The sequence below is a fragment of the Sphaerodactylus townsendi genome, linkage group LG03 (assembly GCF_021028975.2).
Source record: "Sphaerodactylus townsendi isolate TG3544 linkage group LG03, MPM_Stown_v2.3, whole genome shotgun sequence".
NCBI classification, from domain to species: domain Eukaryota; kingdom Metazoa; phylum Chordata; class Lepidosauria; order Squamata; family Sphaerodactylidae; genus Sphaerodactylus; species Sphaerodactylus townsendi.
Window position 1 is genome coordinate 155,680,289 of NC_059427.1, and position 22,491 is coordinate 155,702,779.

Below are 22,491 nucleotides of genomic sequence, written 5' to 3' on the forward strand. Positions count from 1 at the left end.
GCCCCAAATGCATTCTGCTTTCTCACCATAGGATTCAGTTCTAGTGGGGCCTGTGCATCTGGAAGAAACTTGTCTTCTGGAAGAAGCTTGTAGTATTTGATTTTGCATGGTCAGGGATGAGGGAGGGCTGGATACCATGTCCAAATACAGCTGTGGAGCTCTCAAATCCAGTTATTACCAAGATGGATATATATATATTTTTTGGCAAAACAAGGCAAATTTGTGATGTAGTGTAGGGAGGGCTGCCCACATCAGGGTCTTCAGTTGCTCAGGCTGATGAGCAAGCCTGATCCAGAAGCTTTTTAGAAAGATCACTGAATATCATATCATTACGTTAAAAACGGAGGAGTTGCAAGGCACACCCATGCAGTGCGTTAGCATCAGGGGTGTGACATCATGCCACCTCCTCCCTTATTGCAACTCCATGAGCAGTACATCATCTCATGTGTTTGAGTGTTCCCATGAGCCATTGAGACCATCCGAAACAGTTATTTATAAATTTTTGTAAAAGAACAAATGGCAGCCAACATGTAAAAGAAGAAGAAGAGTTGGATTTATATCCCCCCTTTCTCTGTAAGGAGACTCAAAGGGGCATACAAACTCCTTTCCCTTTCCCCCTCACAATAAACACCCTGTGTGGTAGGTGGGGCTGAGAGAGCTCCATAGAACTTTGACTAGCCCAGAGGTCTGCAAGCTGTGGCTCTCCAGATGTTCATGGACTACAAATCCCATCAGCCCCTGCCAGCACAGCCAATTGACCATGCTGGCAGGGGCTGATGGGATTTGTAGTCCATTAACATCTGGAGAGCAGCAGGTTGCAGACCCTTGGACTAGCCCAAGGTCACCCAGCTGGCATGTATTGGAGTGCACAAGCTAATCTAGTTCACCAGATAAGCCTCCACAGCTCAAGTGGCAGAGTGGGGACTCAAACCCGGTTCTCCAGATTAGAGTGCACCTTCTGTCAACCACTACACCACACTGGCTCTCCAAGCGCAAGTGTACGAGCACAAGTCAGGATTTCAAAAGAGGAAAGAAATGGAACAATGATTGTGCTGTGAGAAAAGAAGTCAGCAGACTTTATTTCAACTGGGTATCAGTGTCCCCATGAATAGCTGGAAGTGTAAATGATGGCATAAGTATAAACTCTGCTTAAACTCTGACAGCCTAGGGGCCTAGCCATAGGTTAATACAGCACTGTTCTTTCCAACTTCATAAATACTGATATTTTAATATGATCCTGTGCATGGGATAATTAAGTTATCCTGCTTAACTTAGTCTGTGTGTCAAAGCTGAAATAGGAATGTGTTGAATGAAGAGCAGTCCTTCCATTTTCAAAAAAGTATTCATCCACTGAGAACGAGGGCAAAACTGCCTAAAGACCACCCTCTTATTCATTATTGGTGATGTTCATTGGCCATCTAGCTTACACACAGGAAAGTGGATGAACATTCCAAATCACTGATCATATTGTCCCGGTAACACTCCCATTTACTCCTGCGTGACCCCTGTTAGTCTGGGATCACCCATGTGACTGTTCCCAGGAACATGATGCTAACCGAAGAGATGCAAAGAACATTCTCATTATTAGGGTTTTCTCTGGGAAAAATTGCAATATATTTGTCCTTAAAAATAAAAACAGCTGAATATTTGCTCCAACCAATGATCACATCGTGGCCAATTATCACATTATCACTGTTACCACATTAGGCAATTGTATCATAATGAAAGTCAGGAGGGGAACGTGGAAATCTCTCAGGGACTGGCTATCATAGGTCATCTGGCTATCTCAGGGACTGGCTATCATTGACCCCCGATTAAATTGTATGCATGAGATAACCTCCCCAAACTTTTTGAGGATGAACAGCCCATGCTGCACAAGTTTATTGAGGAAAACCATTAACGTCAAGCATCTGCTTTTTGTATTGTCGGTGGGGCTTCTCCAGGTGCCGGAATCACTGAAAAGCGGTTTTCCGGGCTGTCGTGGTTTCCGGCTGTATGGTTGCAGTTCTATTGCAGCATTCTAGTGTTCTAGCAAAATTCATAGGCAAAGCGCCAGGAGAGGAATGCTGCTGGGAGCAACACCAACCATACAGCCTCAGGAAATACACAGCACTCACATCTATTTTTTTTTTCCTCCACAAGTACTACTTGGCCTTGAGAGAAATTATCTCTCAGGAACAGAACCAAAACACCATGGGATTTGGCAAGTGACCTGGATCATTATTGTGTAGACTGCAGCCAGCAGAGCCAGCGGGTTGTTTAAAGGGCAGCAGACTCTAATCTAAGGAGTACTAGGTTCCAATTCCTACCCACTCTGCCACATAGAAGCCCGCTGCAATGGGCGACCTTTGAGATGGCTTAGTTCCCTTGGAACCTCCTCTCAGCCCTCAGGAGAGAGACAAGGCAAGCCGCTAACAAACCACCTCCTGAAATCTCTTTGCCTAGCAAATCTTTTAGGGATCTCACCATAGAGTCAGCTGGTGATGATGGTAAACTCTTTCCAGGACCTCCCAATTGCAACTTCCATTATTATTGTACCAAAAAAAGGACTGAATATGTGGTTCTATACAGCTTGTTTTAAAGTTTATAGCATATGGATATTTCAAAGTTATTTTATTTCTAATATTTTTTATAAATTAAAGTTTCCACATTTGAGCTACAAAAGTTTTGACTCCTTCACTGACCCCTGGATGATAGGAGCAGGTATTTTGGAGTTCTCGTGAAGTCATGATCGTCTCTCTTTCCTTAGGAAGGGAAATGCTGATTTTTTAATCTAACAATGGAGAGATTCTTTCCTCATCTTGCCTTGGCATTTCCCTGACCCAACAGAGGACATCTTTTTGGGAGTGCCCCCTGACTGAGAAAAATCCATACCCCCCAGATGGCTGGACTTCACAACCCTCTAGGGTATGACTGGTCCCAGTCTGGACGGAAGGAGAGTGGGAAATGAAGCTTCTGCATAGCCCAGTGGCAGAAAACCCTTGGTCTGTTTCTCAGCAATGAGCTCAGCAACTGTGCAAGGGACGGGGATTGTGTTACAGTCCTGTCTCCCCAATTCCCTGAGTGTAAACCCACCCCTTCCACCATGATGAGGAGAAGAAAGGGGTTGAGTCACCTCCCGAAGCACTTCCAGTAAAAGGACCCTGACTCACACTGCCTGTTCCCCAGACCATGTCAGAACCAAATGAAGTAAACACAAATATTTCCCTTCCCCAAGCTGATACAGAGGCATCAGCATCTATAGGAACTGTCTGTCTCACTGGCATTACCCCCATGAGTGACTCCCCTCCGGCTACGCTGTCTGTCTCCATAGGAGGGCGGAAGCAGAGTTGCCAGGAATTTGTGACTGAACAGAGCAAGGGGAAGAGGGAGGGAAGGAGCTGCGTGTGTCTGTACACGAGAGGTGTTGACCAAATAGATATCTGCAGCATGAATCTATTCCTATTTATTGGTCAACATTGTTATTCTTTTTTGGGGGGGGGGGTTGTTGTTGCAAAATAGTGAATGGGAACTATTCTTGATGGCGGTGACAAAAAAAAAGTTAGTTAAGCAGCTGCAATATTATTTATTCCCGCCATGAGTGAAAAATTAAGAATCCTGTTTTTAAAGGTCAGTGACTGACATTTGGTTTTGTGCTGGCGTGGTGAATCTCAAGCGAGGGGCTCCCAGCATGCAGCCCTACGTGAGTATATGCAGAACCCCTCTGAGAAATATAATGAGTCCTTTTCATTTTATGTTTAAGGACTTGATAATGAAACCATTTGAAAACCATCAAGATCTCGGTTCTTATTTATAGATTGATATATTTCCCAAGGCGTCCGAAAGACCTAATGTAAGAAAGAACTTTGCATTCCCTTGCATCCCAATTAGACAAATAGCACACATCTGGTGGCTCAAGCGCACACGTCTAACAGAACTAAAATCTTAAGTAATTTCTGCACAGTCCGAATATCCTGGGTTGAGCAAGAGAAATATCCCTGTGAGGCCCAGAAATGGTTCCCTGTCCTAAAGTGGGTTTGCCTACGATATTTCCCTCATCCCAGGGTATTCAAAAATCACCAATTTGCTGATTTTTTGCGGAAATCCTAGGGTGAGTCCACTACCATGTAAACGCTACAGGAGCAGTACCTGTTTAATTTTCCCACCCAGCTGCCTGATTTCCCTGCCTGTCCCCCCGATCTCCCCGCCTGATGTTCATTCAAGCTGCCATTCAAAAACAACAGCCAATCAGAACATGGGACACTGGGCATGCTCAGATACGCTTGCAATGTAAACACAAAAGTCCCAGACTCATGCGAAAGAAATTGGAGTATTTCCTCCCGGTCTTCACTGAATTCCTTCACAAAATGGGCAGCCATGCGAAGGGAGAAACCAGGATAGAACAAACCCGGATTGTAAGAAACCAGTTGTAACCAGGTATGATTGTGATGTGCTGAAATGGCCATAGCTCACAACCCTATCCCCAACCAATCCCATTTATAAAAGAGGATTTATTTTTAGTTCTGGATCCCACATTGATACAATGTGGGATCTTCTTCAAAAAGCAGTGACTTGGCATTGGCAGATGATGATGATGATGATGATGATGATGATGATGATGATGATGATGATGATGATGATGATGATTTCACAATATTTGGATGCTGCCTTTCTGCCACTGAGGTGGACAGCAGTTAAAATAAAACATTATAAAAACATATAATAAATTCTTAAAAACAGTTCAGATGTAGGCTTCAACTACATACAAAAAATACACAAAACCATGATCCAAAGAAGGGGCAGGAAAAAGGGGTCATTGAGGGAATGAAACGAAAAAAGGGCTTCTCCTCATGATGGAAGACAATGGGCCTTTAGGCTTGTAGTGCTTCCCCCTCAGCCTTCAGCCTTATAAGGGGGTTTTCTTGCATTTTTTTGTTCAAATGGGATTCTCCTGCTGCGAATTGTCCCTAGACAAGCTGATCTGCCATGTTACTCATCCACTCTCTTTGTGCAACCTCCAGCTGGGGAGGTTGATCTCTGTTGCTTTTCCCCCCATACATGCTATCTTGGGTCGATTCCCCACCGGAAAAATGAATGTAGATTAGCCTGTACACTCCCACACATGCCAGCTGGGTGATCTTGGGCTAGTCAGAGTTTTTCGGAGCTCTCTCAGCCCCACCTACCTCACAGGGTGTTTGTTGTGAGGGGGGAAGGGCAAGGAGATTGTAAGCCCCTTTGAGTCTCCTACAGGAGAGAAAGGGGGGATATAAATCCAAACTCCTCCTTCTCCTCCTCCTCCTCCTTCTCCTCCTCCTCCTCCTCTTCTTCCTCTTCCTCTTCTTCTTCCTCCTCTTCTTCCTCCTCCTCCTCTTCTTCTTCTTCTTCTTCTTCTTCTTCTTCTTCTTCTTCTTCTTCTTCTTCTTCTTCTTCTTCTTCTTCTTCTTAACCTTCTTCTTGCTTCTTCTTCTTCTTCTTCTTCTTAACTATTTAACCTTTAACCTCCTTCTCCTCCTCCTCCCTCCTTCCTCCTCCTCCTCCTCTTCTTCCTCTTTCCTCTTCTTTCTCTTCCTCCTCTTCTTCCTCCTCCTCCCTTCTTCTTCTTCTTCTTTCTTCTTCTTCTTCTTCTTCTTCTTCTTCTTCTTCTTCTTCTTCTTCTTCTTCTTCTTCTTCTTCTTCTTCTTCTTTCTTTCTTCTCTTCTTCTTCTTCTCTTCTTCTTTCTTCTTTCTCTTCTTTCTTTAAGAATACTGAGCCATTGTTTGGGAAAAACTGGGATCTTTTTTCAGCATAGTTTTCCAGGTGTCCCCAACTGCAGCTTCCTGCCCCCCATTGCCAAACGCATCCTTGTTCCCAGAAATGCAGCAGAAACGAAAGAGATTTCCCACTGAGAGGCGGATTGAACATCGCGATCCGGCTCAGGGGCTATCCCTGATTGGCTGTTTGCGATTGTCAGGTTCAGAAGCGGGATTTTTTTAAAATTTTCAAACTTCCGAATCCACGTTTCTGCAAGAGTGCACAGAATGACCCTATGCGGAAACGAAGAAACAGGCAATTAAAGCGAAGCCCTGTTACCGCGCACCTCCATGTAGTTGGATCCATGTGGATACGACATGTAGCGCTGCTTTGTATTGCCTTCTACTCAGTCAATCAGTCAAAACCAGCCCCATGTTGCTTTGTATCCATGTGGATCTCTGGTCTCATTGGATGGGAGGCTCCACGTCACTACCAGCGGTGGGAAAAACAAATCCAGATTTACCACCACCACCCCCCACAACTTCCCCACCGCTCCAGATTGCCCACACATTTTTTGAAAAGGTCTGCTTTCTTGCAGGTTCTAAAATAACACATGGTGAGGATGGGGGGAGCGCCAGAAATGGGATGAAAATGTGTTCGGCGCTGGTGCAGTGGGGAGTTCTGCTGGAACCCTGGGGTGGAAGCTGCCTGATGTTGGCTCCACCCTCGGGAACATCCCAGCCTGCCCTGCCCCTGCCGACATCCAATTGGGATGCCAGTGTAGCTCTGTGGTGGCCTAGACTTCCAGGTTTCACTGCCGTAGAGCTGAGGGGCAGCTGGCTGCCGGGGCCTCTGCCCCCTCTGTCAGTGCACTGGCGAAGGGAGCAAATGTGTCAGCATGCCTTCCACTACTTCCTAAGGACATTCGGGCCTCCCCATCTGGATTTGGCTCATAATACCATAGAATAACTTCTTTATCATCTCAATCATAATGCTTTCACTTGGGGCCATTCAAAAATATTGTCAGGCAGTGATGAGACATGCCGTGAATGTACATCCATGTGTGAACTAGCCACAGGACTGTAAAAGCACGTTGGAAATTAAGACTGTATTTGTGTTCCTAAAAACAGCTCCAGTGTAAATACCCTTTAAAAAAACTAAGATGACTCCAAATATTATGAAATTGTGAGTGTCAACTTCTGTGTTCTCTGGAACTCTTTGTCAGGCTGAATGCTAGTGCTCCCCCCGCCCCCACAAAAAAAGGAAGCGGGAAGAAATGTCAAATTATTCATATTTGTTTAATCATTTCCAAACATCTCTATAACTCTTTTCCATAAAAATTAACAAAGTGGTGCATAATAATAAAACACAACCAACAATGCAATCTATTATAAAAATATCAAAAAAGCAATTAGCGGCAAGATGCCTATTAAAATCACACTACTCCATCATAAATCTCCCAACAGTCATAAAGACACCAAAATAAAACAAATAAAAATGGAATATTAAATCAGAAGATTAAAATGCAAGCGTTAAAAGACCCTGTTGAAACAGGAATATTTTGATCAGCAGCACAGAGAGAAGAAAGGAGTAAAATAGCACACAAAAAATATCTCCCTCCGCGTTGGTGCTACCACTGAAAAGTCTACGTCACTTATCTGCCAAGTGTTCCAAACAAGGCATCGTGAAAGAAGAAACAGCACATCACCTGTCAATGTGTTCTAAAGGTTCAGTAGCCTTTAAGCTGTGGGAACATTTGCTTCGGAAAAGAAGAAGAAGAAGAAGAAGAAGAAGAAGAAGAAGAAGAAGAAGAAGAAGAAGAAGAAGAAGAAAAGTAGTTTGGATTTATATCTCCCCTTTCTTTCCTGTAAGGAGACCCAAAGGGACTTACAATCTCCTTTCCCTTTCCCACACCCATAACAAGCACCCTGTGAGGTGGGTGGGGCTGAGAATGCTCCGAAGAACTGTGACTAGCCCAAGGTCACCCAGCTGGCATGTGTTGGAGTGCACAAACTAATCTGGTTCACCAGATAAACCTCCACAGCTCAAGTGGCAGAGCGGGGAATCAAACCCAGTTCTCCAGATTAGAGTGCACCTGTTCTTACCCACTACACCACGCTGGCAATGCAGAAGAGAAAGCAATGCAGAAGGGATACTTGACCCATTCCCGGCATGCTGCTTCTTTTCACACCTCCCCCACCCCCCTCCCACCAGCAGCTTCTTTTCCTAGAATGGGGTTCTGAAGGCATGCTTGCCTTGATAACACAGGTTTGGAACTGCACACAGAGCAAAGCATCATGGGCAAAAAGTGGAGAAGAATAATGGTTGATGGGTAGGGTTATCAGTTCTGAGTTAGGAAATGCCTGGAGATTAGGGAGGGGTGGAGCCTGGGGAATGGAGGGTTAAGGGGAGGGGAGTGACCTCAGCAGGGATAATGGCAGAGTCCACCTTCCAAAGCAGTCATTTTCTCAAGGTAAACTGATCTGTATTGCCTGGAGATCAGTTGTAATCCTGTGAGATCTCTAGCCACAACCTGGACTTGTAACTTCGATGCTTCAAAGCCTTATGCTGCGATTCTCTTTGGGTCGTGTCTTTGTAGCTTTGAAGATATAACACCCCCCCACTCCACAATATTTTTTAAAAAACTGATGAAAATAAACAGCCAAGACGAGGGAGCGAGGTCAGAAAACAGCAACGAGGACAAATGACAGGGGCTGCAGAAAGACATGGGAAACATTTTAAAGATGTACACACAGCAAGTGAAAATGTTTTGAAAATGTTTTCAACAAAAATAATTACTAAAATCCAGGATTCATATAAAACAATTTGAGGCTGGAAATAAAATGTTTTGGGCTAAAAACCACACCAAACTCCTTGGAAGAATCAATTCATTTCCTGCCTCAAAACATTTTATTTTGGTTGTGCAGAAAGGGCCATCAAATCTCCCTTTACTTGAGACCCAAGCGAGCCAATCAAAGCAGACAATATAAAGGTTGGCGGGCCAATAGTCTGACTTGTGTAGGGCAGCTTCATGTGTTCTCAGGCTATGATATGGAGGTTGCTGTCTGTGGATCCTTCACACATAAAGATCATTACTTCTTGCTTCAAGAACCAGAACGAAGTGACAAGCACCCCAGAAACCAAAACCAGCCAAAGCACAATTTCATTTGTATGGTAGGCTAAAGGTGTATTGTTTATAAACTAATAAAGTTATTTCACAACGTTTAAAGGCATGATTGGGTTCTTAAATTCAAAAATAATTTTTTAAAACACAGTAACAGTCAAAATAAATCCAGTAAATCAGTCATATCATGGATACACCATAGTAACACTTTTCAGAAATACACAGTTCAGAAATAGACAGTAATATGCAATTAAATATTAAAAGTAAATGTGGATATTTAAAAGATCCCCAATTTGTTGTATGATAAGCCATTCAAGAATATCTATAGATGCCCCAGTCCCATGCAATAAACAATGCCATCAGGTTATACTGGGGTAGAGACTACAGATCAAATCCAAAGAACGCACACGGTTCCAAAGAACGTGGAATCAGTAAGTTGTAAACTCCATAAGCAATAGGTAAGGTAGACTGTCATAATTGTTTGTAACAGGAATCTGGTAATTTGGCCATTGAAACAGCAATTAATCATTATCTCATATTGCTTTGGTTTTGTTTTCCTAAAGAAAGGGAGAAACTGTAGGGGTGGATCAACTCCAAAGCCTCCAAAGGCTTTCACGGCCGGATTCAACTGGTTGTGGAGGGTTTTCCGGGCTGTGTGGCCTTGGTATGGTAGATCTTGTTCCTAACGTTTCACCTGCATCTGTGGCTGGCATCTTCAGAGGTGTATCACAGATAAAAGTCTGTTTCACACTGTGTCTAGTGAGAAGGGAAAGTTTAGTGGGGTATGTTGTCTAAATCCCAGGGTGGGGAACCAATCAGTAAGTGTTTGGCTGGAACTTGCTATGCAAAGGTGTGGTTGAGTGCATTGTATTGCGGGTGGGGTTATCAGTCCATTTTTTAAGTACTGGTAGCCAAGATTTGTTAATTTTCAGAGTCTCTTCCTTATTGTTGAAGTTGTCTTGGTGCTTATGAATTTCAATGGCCTCCCTGTGCAGTCTGACATAGTAACCTTCCCAACTGTCCAGAATTTCAGTGTTCTCAAATAAAATGTTATGTCCAGTTTTGTTTAACACATGTTCTGCACCTGCAGATTTTTCAGGATGGTTAAGCCAACAGTGTATTTTGTGCTCCTTAATACGAGTCTGAATGCTGCGTTTTGTGGTTCCAATGCAGACCTTTCCACAGCTGCAAGATATGCGATAGACTCCTGCAGAAGTGAGGGGGTCTCTCTTGTCCTTTGCTGAGTGCAGCATCTGCTGTATTTTCCTGGTAGGTTTGAAGATGGTTTGTAGGATATGTTTTTTCATCAGTTTCCCTATTTGATCTGTGATTCCCTTGATGCATGGTAGAAATATTTTTTCCTGTGGTGGACTGTTTCTCCTCTGTCCTCTGGGTTTCTCTTGGTCTTAAAGCTCTTCTTATTTCTGTTGTGGAGTAGCCTTTCTTTCTGATCTAATGCCCTGTCCATGGGCCGTGGAGTGCAGTGCAGAAGAAAAGGGCAAGAATACCCTTTATGGACAAATGCAATATAACAGGTCTGTAGGGAAGTCTCTTCCCTCCTTTGAGGTTATTGCTGCCGAAAGCATGTGGCATTACCAATGGCCAAGCCAGCTCTATTACAAAACACTGAAAAGGTCATCACAATTAAGCATAATTTTTATTTATAAAGCACCAGCCGACGCCAATCTCCCTTGGCCAAGTCGCTGGAGGCTCAGAACTGGCAGTTTAGAGGGACCATTAAAACAATGTCGTGATAGCGTAGTTCAGACTGTCACCTTTCCCTGCATATATTGGACAGTATTAATTAGTATGTGCTGTCAGGGGGACCATTACCATATGAGTGTCACCTTCTGATTGATGTGGGCAAGGGCAGCCTCAGCAGAGAGAATGAAGACAAGATCTTACAACAAAAGGGGACCTCTCTGTGGACAGCGTAGCTTCATTCATCACCGATGACAAAGGCGGGCTTTTGTGTTTGTGCAAGTAAAGTTTCTCTGCTGTGGTCGTTTGCAAAGTATGAAGTTCGTCGCTTTTAGCTTGGATGTTGTTACATTCTGTCCTGGCGTTTTCCCCATGCCCAAAATATCCCTGGGGGAAACCAGGATCATACATACTGGGATGTTTCTATCTTGGTTTCTCCCTCCGCACAACATCCCATCAGCGAGTTCAGGCCGGAAGGAAGAACTTGCATAGCTGGTTTAGTTTCATTTTCCTCGCTGATGTTGCCGTGCATGTGCAAACTGTCTGTTCTGATTGGCTGCAGCCGACAAGGCAGGGAAAATAAACCAGTTCGTCTCCTGTGGTGTTTTCATGGGAGCAGGATTAGAGCATTTTTAAAAAAAGGACCCCCAATTTCATCGTTTTTTGAAAGGCGTGGGATAAGGGAAATCTCGTTGGGCCGGCCTGAGTTAGACCTGGAAACCGTGCTGAAATCATGGCCGAACCAGGATGATTCACCTCCTTGTCCCAGGATATATTGGCATGGGGAAAACGCCTAGGTTACATTACCAGTAGAGACACATAGCCGAAGGTTGGTTTCACCCTAGCCATTTGGCCTACAAGGATATTATTCATTCACTCGGCTTTTCTGCGGATCTACATGATGTGGTCAAGCTGGTAGTTCCATTCCAGTATCTTCTGTGTTGTCTTTCTTTTTATCGTACTTGTGTTTGTATCAGTATTTTACAAGAAGTACAAGTTGCAACACCAAGCTGTCCAGCTTGAACAGTTGAAAAGATTTTCAAGAGTACTGTCCCTTTAAATTTGATTTGCTCCAGCTTAATTCATGGGGTATCTCATTCTTGAATCAATTGTCAATTATCAACTCTTGTTGGAGGCACTGGTTGTGATAAGATCATTTTTCCTGTTTTGTGGCCCCTATGCACTTTTTAATTTTTTCATGATTATTTCATAATGATGCTATCGCAATTAAAAAGGAAATAAAAATAAGTAGTGACTTCCACCAACTACAAAGGGAAACTTAAGCCCCTCCAGGTCCCAGAGAGAAGGACGAAGGATAATTAGGCAGTGATTCATGAATGCCATGGGAGAACCAGCCAGCCACATGAACAGGAAGGAATTAATTCCTCTGAAAATAAAGAAGCTAAAAGAAAACAGTAAGAAGCATTTGCAGAACAGGAAATACTTCTGAATAGACATGTTTTACCCATAGAGATGGATTGTTATGTGGAGTCTAACATTATTAAGTTGCATATGGAATCTCAGTTTTACTTCTATATTCTGCTGAATGTGGAACAGCAACACTTCATAGCAAATAAACACATCAAACCCAACCCTTGTGTGGATAACCCAAAAGATTTGTTCGGCTGTTCAACACGCAAAATCCAGAAACTCTGTGTCCGTTCTGACAAATAGCATATAGTTTCTTCCATGTTCTAAAAGTCTTACTCCACTTGCAGTTTGTTATTCTTGCAAATATTCCTTCTCCTATTGCTGCCTACAATTCTTCTTGTGTCTAGCGCTTGTCTATTTCCTCAGACAAGCGAATCTTATTCTTCCCTGATAGTCACTGTATTGATTTTGGATTTTTCATCCTCTTGTTAGAAGGTGCGCATATCACATGGGAGTACACCAGCTTGCTGAATTACTCAAGCACTGGTGAGAGTTGAAAAAGAATCTGAGGTACTTGCAGAGTTGCCAAACTCCAGGTGGGACCTGGAGATCTCCCTCTGTTACAATTTCCAGATGACCAAGGTCAGTTCCCCTGGAAATGATGGCTTCTTCAGAGGATGGAGTCTATGGCGTTATACTTTTCTGAGGTTCTTCCTCTCCCAAAACCCTGAACTCCAGTTCACATACTTTCCCGGTATTTTTTAAAAAATAATTTTTATTATTTTTCATATTAAAAACAGTACGAAAAAGAAAAAAATACACACAAAGAACAATGACACATACATTGTTTTTTTTATTATTATTATTAATTTATTAATTTATTAATTTATTAATTAGACTTGATAGACCGCCCAACCCCTGGAGGGCTCTGGGCGGTGTACAATAAACATAAGCCACTACTACAACTACAGACAGACAGGCAGGCAGGCAGGCCGGCCGACCGACCGACCGACCGACCGACAGACAGACAGACAGACAGACAGACAGACAGATGCTTATAATGGTTCATCTAGTTCAGAGCAGTTACATCGCTTCTTACACTTTCGTAGTCTTTCATTGTTTAACTTATTTTAAACTAAATAGTCTATTATATATGTTACTTCACATACATTATAGTTTAAAGGTTCTTTTATATTACATTTGTACTCTTCAACTGTCTATTTATAACCTTCCCAGTGAATAGCTTTGACCTGGTATCTAATTTTGAGTTTAATCCTTTCAATTTTAATATAACTGCAGAATAGTGGTTGTATGGGACTTCCCCCAACAAGCAATTGAACCTAGAATAATATTTTCGTTATTCAAGGTCTATGACTATTTCTGTATTAAATGCCATTAAAGGTATTCGAAATCGAAATCGAAGACTATTTCTGTAGTATAACTTTTTTTGCAACTTTGCCTTATTGTTATATAAATTCAAAAACAGTTTCATATTATGTATTTTTCAATTATTTTAGCATTTGAGCTCTTTTCAAAGAATGCAATAATTTTGTCCCAAGTTTTAAATTTTTTTTCACATGGAAGTTCTTTCAGTCTTATAGACATCTTGTCCAGGTGGAGATATTCTATGGCTTTAGTCATCCAATCTTCTTTTGTTGGTGAGAAGTCGGTCTTCCAGGTTTTAGCTATTTTCATTCTTGCAGCTGTAGACATATATAGAAATAGATCTATGTTAAGGTTTGGAATTTTCTTTATTCCTAATCCTAAAAGATATATTTCTGGAGTTAGTTCAAATTATACTTTTGTTATTTTTTTATTGTTGTATGAATTTCATTCCAATATTTTTTGATTTGGGGGAATTTCCACCACATATGTAATAATAATAACTTTCTCGGTATTTCTTAACCTACAGCTGGCAACCCTAGATAACAGCTACCCCACCTCAAAGAAATATCTGTGAGCTCCACCCAACCAAAATTATGGATTGTAGAAGATGGTGTTGCAATTCATCAGAGACCTGGTTGTACCTGTGCATTTTCCCTTGCGTATTTTGTATAGCGAGATTGCACAGCTGCATAGGATTTGTAGTGCTTAGAATGCATTGTTGCTGCAGATGTACTATATCATGGGCATTGTGGACTATGCTGCGGGGTGAGATTACAGAACATCATTTGACAGAAGTTTTCACAACAATGCAGATGACTATGGAAATATAGAAAACAAATTGACGTGAAGTCTGGAAATATAACAAATGAGTTTCTTTCAATGAATTTATAACAAAAATGATGAGTTTTGGTAAGACCACCTTACATTCTTAAATTAATGTTCCCAAGTTGCAGAGTTAGACTGTCTCAGATCATGGACAGCACTTACAATAATGACTGTCTCATCCAAGGTAGAACCAATGGCTGACAATACATCTGGCTTTAGATATTTAGATATTTTCCAAACTAGGTGAAATCCTAAGAAGGTTCTTAAATCCTATTGCTTTTAGGTCTGTAGGTTCCTCTCTTAACCTGGCCTGAGATTTATTGAGCCCTGGATAGAGTGGCTGGGTCCCCCCTGGGAACCAGCAGGGAATGAGGAGGTAGGGTTGCCAGAGCTTGAAACTCCTTGAAGTTTGGGAATGGAACCTGTGACCTCTATGGGTTATGATTCCATGGAATCTACCCTGAAAAGCATCCATTTTCTTAAGGGGAACTGTTCACTGTTTGGAGATGAGCTGTAATTCCAGGGGATCGGTCCCATATTTAGGCTGGTATCCCAAGTCCTAATGGGACTTCAATTCTGTTCTCATTATTGTCCCCACTACTTCCACTTGCTCCTTCCACTATCAAAACTTTCACCAAAATCTGGCTTTTGGATTCCAGCAGACTCCTCCCTCCATGCTTCACTTGTGACCCAAGGCTAGTGTGATGTTTCCTGTGACCCAAGGCCATTGGGAAGATTATTGTAGCAATAGGTCTTCTTCCCTGTTCTCATCTCTTGGTTTTCTGTTGAGAAGCAGATACACAAGCATTAAGGCATCAAAAGAAAGAGCAAAGGTTCCAATCTGCTCCTGTGTTATAATTCTGGCCTCTTGCATAGTGCAACCCCAGTGAAAAGAGACACCCTGGTCAGGGGTGTTACTGGGCGAAAGCATACAATTATATTCTTAGATTAGTGTCTTAAATCCTGAAGCTAAAATTTGGAACAGGATATCATTGTCACCACAGCAACTGATGTTCTTAATCAGTCATTATAGGATATGCACAATGGTGATATCCCCACTGCTGATAAATCCCGGGATACTCACCCGAAATATCCACGTTTCATGACGATCTCCCCACAGCTGAACCGCCGAACACAGATTCATCCCAGTTCTGGTGCTGTGCCCCCTTATCCCATGTTTTTCCCGAACCTGCATGAATGTGAACCTTTTTTTAAAAAAACACGTCTCCAATCCAGATCAGTAGGGAGGTTTTTTTTTGGGGGGGGGGTTTCTAATGTGGTTTCAAATTTCCTGCTGTAGAGAGTGACGCAAATGCCTTCCAGCCAATCAGAGCGTGGCGGGCCGTGTGCGATGGGCACACAGCCTTTTTTTTGGTTTTGCTCGGCTTTTTGGTTTTGCTTGGCTGAGGCTATCGGTGAAACATGTGCAAGAGGGAACGAGAACCGCTCTAACATGGGCACAAGAGAACGGGAACCAGTCAAATGTGAGCATGAGGGGCCAATCAGAAAAAAAGCTGCATAGGTGGGGATATCGTGCATACGCATTTATGCACTCCCATTACCACGTACTGTTGCGACAAAAAAGTTCCTGCCCCTACACAGCACGACAGCCAATCAGGATAGACTCTCCAAGCCAATCGCATATAAGTGGGGATTGTCACATTGTTTAAAACTGAGATAGGCATAGATGTCCTGAGATAGGCGTAGCTCCAAGGTGGCGGGAGGGTGTGTGACGCACCGGGTGCACACCCCTGTAAGGATGTGGTGGGGGTGTGGGGGACGTGGCGGGATGGGAGCGTTCCGGGGCAGGACAAGGGCAGAGGATGCACCAGTGCACCAGGCGCTTTCCCCCCTTGCTACGCCTCTGGATGTCTTCACTAGAAACATGCTGCAGTGGAAAGGGAGAAACCTCAATGAACAGGTTCTCTGTCTTTTGAATCCTGGTTGTATCCGTCTTTAATTCTCAGTGGGGATTCGGCCAATGACTGAATTTTTGTCTTACAGGTTTACATCCGGGATCTTCAACAGGTATCTTACAAGCTGCTGCAAAGTAGTTTGTTTATCCCGCAGAAGACTCAGGAAAAAGTTGCAAAAAATCTGTGCTAGGCATCTTTTTTAAAAGGCTTTTATTTCATGTGATTTTTCTGCCTGCTTCTGGTGCTCTTCCAAGTCCATGTTCCATTTTTTAGGGCAAAACAAAATTTGCCAATGTGCTGCAGGCTGAAGTAGCTCAGGATATTTTTCATCATTCAGAATTAGTGCCCCTCAAGTGTTGACAACCCTTGGTTTAGAGCAGAGGCCTTCAGTGTGACCAGCAGAGCCAGATGGGGCTTTTTGTCCAGCAAGGGTTCTGACTGGCCACTGAAGACTTGACTGGCAGGACAGATTTTTTAAAATGATGCTTTGGCATTGCACAAGGATGTTTGCTGCATGACCGGAGGTAGCTGTGGCAGCCATTTTGTGACTGGCTTTGCCTCCTGTGGCAGCCATTCCGTGCCTTCACCCACCACCCTGTGTCAGAATTCCAAGGGTGCCCACAGGCTCAAAAAGGTTGGGGACTCCCAGTCTAGAGATTACTTTTGTTTCCTACAGGAACCTATTCCACTGAGCAAACTTCACCCACACATGGAAGAATGTACTTGCAGCATGTCACCCTCATGCCACCCAGCCTCCCCGCCAAAGAAAACAAATTCTGTATCATAAATAAGATGAAATATGTTTATTGTGAAAAGTATCGGAGGGGTAGCCGTGTTAGTTTGTTGCGGCAAAATAAAACAGACATTCAGTGACGTGTGAAAGCTAACAACAGTTATTCTGGCATGAGCATTCATGAGTCAAAGCTGTAATCAAACGTGGTTAGTCTTTAAGGTGCCCCCAAACTTCAATTTTGTTCAGGAAAGGGCACACGATTGTGTATATTTGAAAAGAAGCTCCAATGATCCCAACAAATTTCTTTAAGGCGGAACAGGAAATCTATTAAAGCTATTACTGTTGTAAATTATCAGAGTCGAATTTGATTTTACGCCATCGCTGCTGTCTTTATCGGCCGGCTCCCCTTCCGCCTCAGGATTTTGTTGTCTCTCTCTTTCTTGTCCGTCCAAGAGTTGTCAAGTCCCTATATGGGCCCTTTCAAGAGCACTCTTGAAATTCAAAGCCAAGGTCTTCCTTTTCTTCTGCGTTTCTAAAGGTGACAAGTACTTATTTCCAGGATTCTTACTTCATTAACATGAGGATGAAATACTCACCCGGGTGTTGATGATAACCTATCCACTTTATAGGGCCTTCTTTATGGAGGTGCTAGGACCTTTACAAAGCTGCAATCTGATACCATCTGTTCTTCAGCCCGTACATCTCTTCTTTTTTTCTTTTTGGGGGGTGGGAAGCGGGCAATCCAGCATTCACATTCTTCCTATGTACTTAAGTCACCCAGGTGTGCATCAGCTATGTGAGTAAATAATCTTATAGTTCAGTCCTGGCTGCAGGGTCCAGTTGCACAAAGCTACCCCCCTTGCTCCCGTCTCTCTGAGCCATGGCAGATTCTGCCTTAGGTTGTAGTCAGCCCCAGAGCATCCTTAAAACTACAGATCTATGTCTTGGCATTCCAGCATAGTGTTAGGCTGTACTGAAGGAGAACTGAAGCATTCCCTTTTGGTTACATTTTGTGAGCCCAGTAATACGCAGGGACTGGAATGGGATGTAAGTCAAGTTTATGCATCCATAAAGGAATTAAACCCTGAATAATATCACCGGGCTTTAAACCCCTTTATATAGCTTGAGAGGGAAACTGGGTACTCGCCTGAGAGCAGGTGGGAGGGCAAGCAGGGAGAGGGATTGCGGCGGTGTACGGCGATGGCGGAGCGGGAGGCACAAATTTGGCCTGGATGCTTCTGCTAATGGATTCCATGGTTACGGTTGCCTGGGCAACCTCTGCACACACACATTTCTCTGCACAGCAGCAGAAAGTGAATGACAATTTGGAAAGCAGAAACCCAGAAGAATCTAGGAGGCCTTAAAGAAGATTGATAGGAAAATCAATGCCTTATAAAAGCCAGGTGACTGATACACCTTGAAGGAGGGTGTTTATTTGGCCATACGCTTTCGCAAGCAGATGATACATTAATTGCAGCCTGAACTTTTCCTGCTCTGCTCTCCATCTTTACCCGCTTCTCCGGAGCACAAAATAATTTGCTACCCATATCTGCAGGTCCCTGTCAACCCCCCAAACATTGTCATGTGGGCTGGGCGAGGGACTGGCTGTAAAATTTTACTGCCATTGGTCTTCTCTTCAGGAAATAACAGGTTCATAAACGGGCCAGACAGTACAGAACAGTCAACTTAGATTCCAGGCAGACCCTTTCTCTCTTTTTGCAACTGCTCAGGAGGCATTTCCGAGAAGCAGCCAGACTCACGATCCAGTTGCTCCCTCCTCGCCTCTCCTCTCCCCGATTTGCTGTTTATGAGGGAGCCATTTCTCGTAATCTGGTGTTTTCAAAAAAGGGTCTGCTGATTAAAGAATCACATTGCCTGGCATTGCTCTGGAACACCATGGCTGGAAGAAGGGTGGGGTGGGGGGACGGTCTGCAGCATTTTTGTTCTCCTAGGATCTCTGATGATGGAAAAACAGTTGGGAAGTGAGGGAGAGGGGAGAACGGGGTGGTGGTGGAGGAAATGCAGCCTGTGTTTTTCTTGCTTGCCTGTTTTCTGAAATGGTCACTGGTCAGCTATAATACATGGTAGGAATGTGCTTCTGAATATCATTGAATCCAACAATCCCCAGTGTAGAACCTGAGGATAGGATGGTGTTCGCCAATATAATCATGATGCCCAGTCGCTTCTTGACTCTTGGGAATAAATCCAGAAGGGAAGAGACCAAGTGGAGAGCTTCAGCTATTTGGCTAGTAAAGCACTGAGCTTGTATTTGTGCTTTTAATAAGACCTTGAAGTCTTTCCCTGTAGCTCTGTCAAGAATAAACTCAGCCTTTCCAGGGTTGGGAGGGATTGGGGGGGAAGGGGGGAGAGGCAGGAATAGCATGACACAATGCTGAAATGTCACTGCTGGCTGAAAACTGGACATCCACATCACGGTGACACTCTAGGAATCCCACAGACCTCTATGGCAAAACAATGGAAATCTGTGAGATTGCTAGAGAGTCACTACATCACTTTTGTTTTTAGATGGAACTGGTGTCACAAAGCATGTGATGTTTGCTTTATCCTCCCTTCGGTGGTTACCAGGCCCCTGCTAGTGGAGGGGAATTGCTCACCACCAGCTTGTGCTTCCCACCCACCCTTAGCTGGCCAAGGTGGGGGGAACTGACAGGAAAGGGTAGAATATCGGCAGCATCCTGATGCACTAACATCGCTCCCCATGTACCTAGAAGAGACATTATCCCATCACTAGGGGACTCCTGGGACACTTTGTCATTTGGATAGATCTCTATGGTTAAATCACATACATTTTCTCAAATGCCAGAGCATCTCTGGTGTCTCGTGGTGACATGCTGATATCACTTCTGGGCACAATGGGGTTGACATCAGTGTATTATTGGTGACACCAGCATATGACCAGTGAGGGCCCTCCAGGAAGGACGGTTCCCTGACAGTTGCCAGGAGAGTTGGTAACACTTCCCCTACCCTGCCACCAAAGCTATTGATGATAGGCCATAGATGATAGCAGTGGAAAGTTACTGGTGGACAATTGCTGGTGGCAGGCACTAGGCAACCCTATTTCTCTGCTTCCTTGGTACAGGTAGATCTTTAGAAAAGCCCAAGAGGCACCATCACCTTGCCATCTGCAGGTAGCCCCCATTCTGAACCAGCTGTCTCCATTATAGGGGGATGCTTGGCTAGGAAGCTCCCCACATTTTGAGATCAGCTATATCCCATGGCAGTCGTTTTATCACTGGCTCTGCCCTGTAGCAGCCATTGTGAGGTGGAACACAGAATTCTTCCTCAAAATTCAGAAAAAGCATGCTGATGCATTGTAGAGTAACAACACACACCAGCCTTCCTTTAATTTAATGGTTCACTTTAAACAACACCAAAAACATCCTGTCAGACAACGTGGCTTGAATGGAAAATATAACAATACTTAACTGAAAGATTTTTTTGTTCTGTGTCCAAGACTGTCCTGGCTTGTCTTTGAACTGTTTGTATAGAATCAGCAGCCTCCTAGATTACCAACAAGTAAGTGAAACTGTTTTCTGTACTACAGTATTTACATAAACATCACATCAAGTTTGGCCCTGAGGAGGTCACATCGTACCTGGTATAGTGGTTAAGAGTGGCGGGCTCTAATTTGGAGAACTTGGTTTGATTTCCCACACCTCCACAGGAAGGCTGCTGGGGGACCTCGGGCCAGCCACAGTTCACTCAGAACTCTCTCCGCCCCACCTACTTCACAAGGAGTCTGTTGTGGGGAGAAGGGAAGGCAATTGTAAGTCACTCTGAGGCCCCTTCTGCACATGCAGAACAATGCACTTTCAATGCACTTTGCAGCTGGATATTGGTATGCGGAACAGCAAAATCTATTTTCAAACAATTGTGAAAGTGGATTGAAAGTGCATTATTCTGCATGTGCAGAAGTGGCCTGAGAATCCTTAAAAGTTGAGAAAGATGTATAAAATTCAGAGAAAGCCAAGAACAGCTCTTGAAAGCTCCTGTTCACTCTTTATTTTCTTCCTTCCTTACCAACCTGCATCTCTCTGTCCACCTCCCCTTTTGCTGCTCTTAGCTAGAGATATTAAGCTAGGAAATGAGATTATTTCCGCCCACCAGACCAAGGAAAGAGGCAAATAGATACCATATTCTGTTAAAAATGAATATGTGAAAGAGAAGGAAAGCCATTAAAATAGCTTGATTTTTATTTCCATTATGGGTCATTAAATCAGCAACATCCAGTGTCTGAGTGTTATTAGGGGAAAAAAGCTTTTACTCCAGATAAAAGAATAGTCCTACAAATGGTGATATCGTCAGATGTTCTTCATGACAAGAGAGCAGTGATTAATGACCTAGGTTTCATCTGCTTGCAACACGGTGCAGACAAAAAACCCAACCAACCCTACTTCAATAAAGGGAATGCTGATATCAGAATGGCCCGGTCTTCACCTTCCCATCCAGTTGCCAGAGTGGGAGGAACAATGTGTGTGTGTGTGTGGGGGGGAGTTGCGTGTTTTCATGGCCATCAGTATGTTGTATGAAGAATGAAACTCTGCACATGCTCAGTTATGGTCTTTGTTTACATACGATCCTCTTATGGTTATCCGCCAATCAATCATGGACCTTTACATCAATTAAATAATGATATTTCAATACAGTTATACATGTTATCAAAACCTTACTATTGATCTTTTGTGGAAATTCCTGGAGATTTGGGGTGGAGACTGGGAGTTGGAATTTTGGGAAGGGAATAGAGCTCATCAGGGAGAGTGTCTGAAACTGCCATTTCCTTCTTGGATCTGTAGGCTGAAAAACAGTATTAATTCCAGAACTCCAAGTGCCACTTTGAGGACGGTAACGTTAGGGGGACTATTATGGTCCATTTGCCCATTTTCTCCTCACAGCCACCAGAGGCTTTTTCTGCACCACTCACTGAGTTCTGGCTCTGGTTCTATAACAAGAAGAAGAAGAAGAAGAAGAAGAAGAAGGAGAAAAAGAAGAAGGAGAAAAAGAAGAAGGAGAAGGAGAAGGAGAAGGAGAAGGAAAAGGAGAAGGAGAAGGAGAAGAACAGGAGTAGTAGTAGCTTGGATTTATATCCTCTGTAGGAGACTCAAAGGGGCTTACAATCTCCTTTCCCTTCCCCCCTCACAACAAACACCCTGTGAGGTAGGTGGGGCTGAGAGAGCTCCGAGAAGCTGTGACTAGCCCAAGGTCACCCAGCTGGCGTGTGTGGGAGTGTACAGGCTAATCTGAATTCCCCAGATAAGCCTCCACAGCTCAGGCGGCAGAGTGGAGAATCAAATCTGGTTCCTCCAGATTAGATACACGAGGAGGAGGAGGAGGAGGAGGAGGGAGTTTGGATTTATACCCCACTTTCTCTCCTGTAAGGAGACTCAAAGGGGTTTACAATCTCCTTTCCCTCCCCCCCCCCACAACAAACACCCTGTGAGGTGGGTGGGGCTGAGAGCTCTGAAGAGCTGTGACTTGCCCAAGGTCACCCAGCGTTTGTTGGAGTGCAGAGGCTAATCCAGTGGTGGCAAACCTTTGGCACTCCAGATGTTATGGACGACAATTCCCATCAGCCCCTGCCAGCATGGCCAATTGTATGGGAATTATATGGGAATTGTAGTCCATAACATCTGGAGTGCCAAAGGTTCGCCACCATTCCCCAGCTAAGCTTCCACATCTCAAGTGGCAGAGCAGGGAATCAAACCTT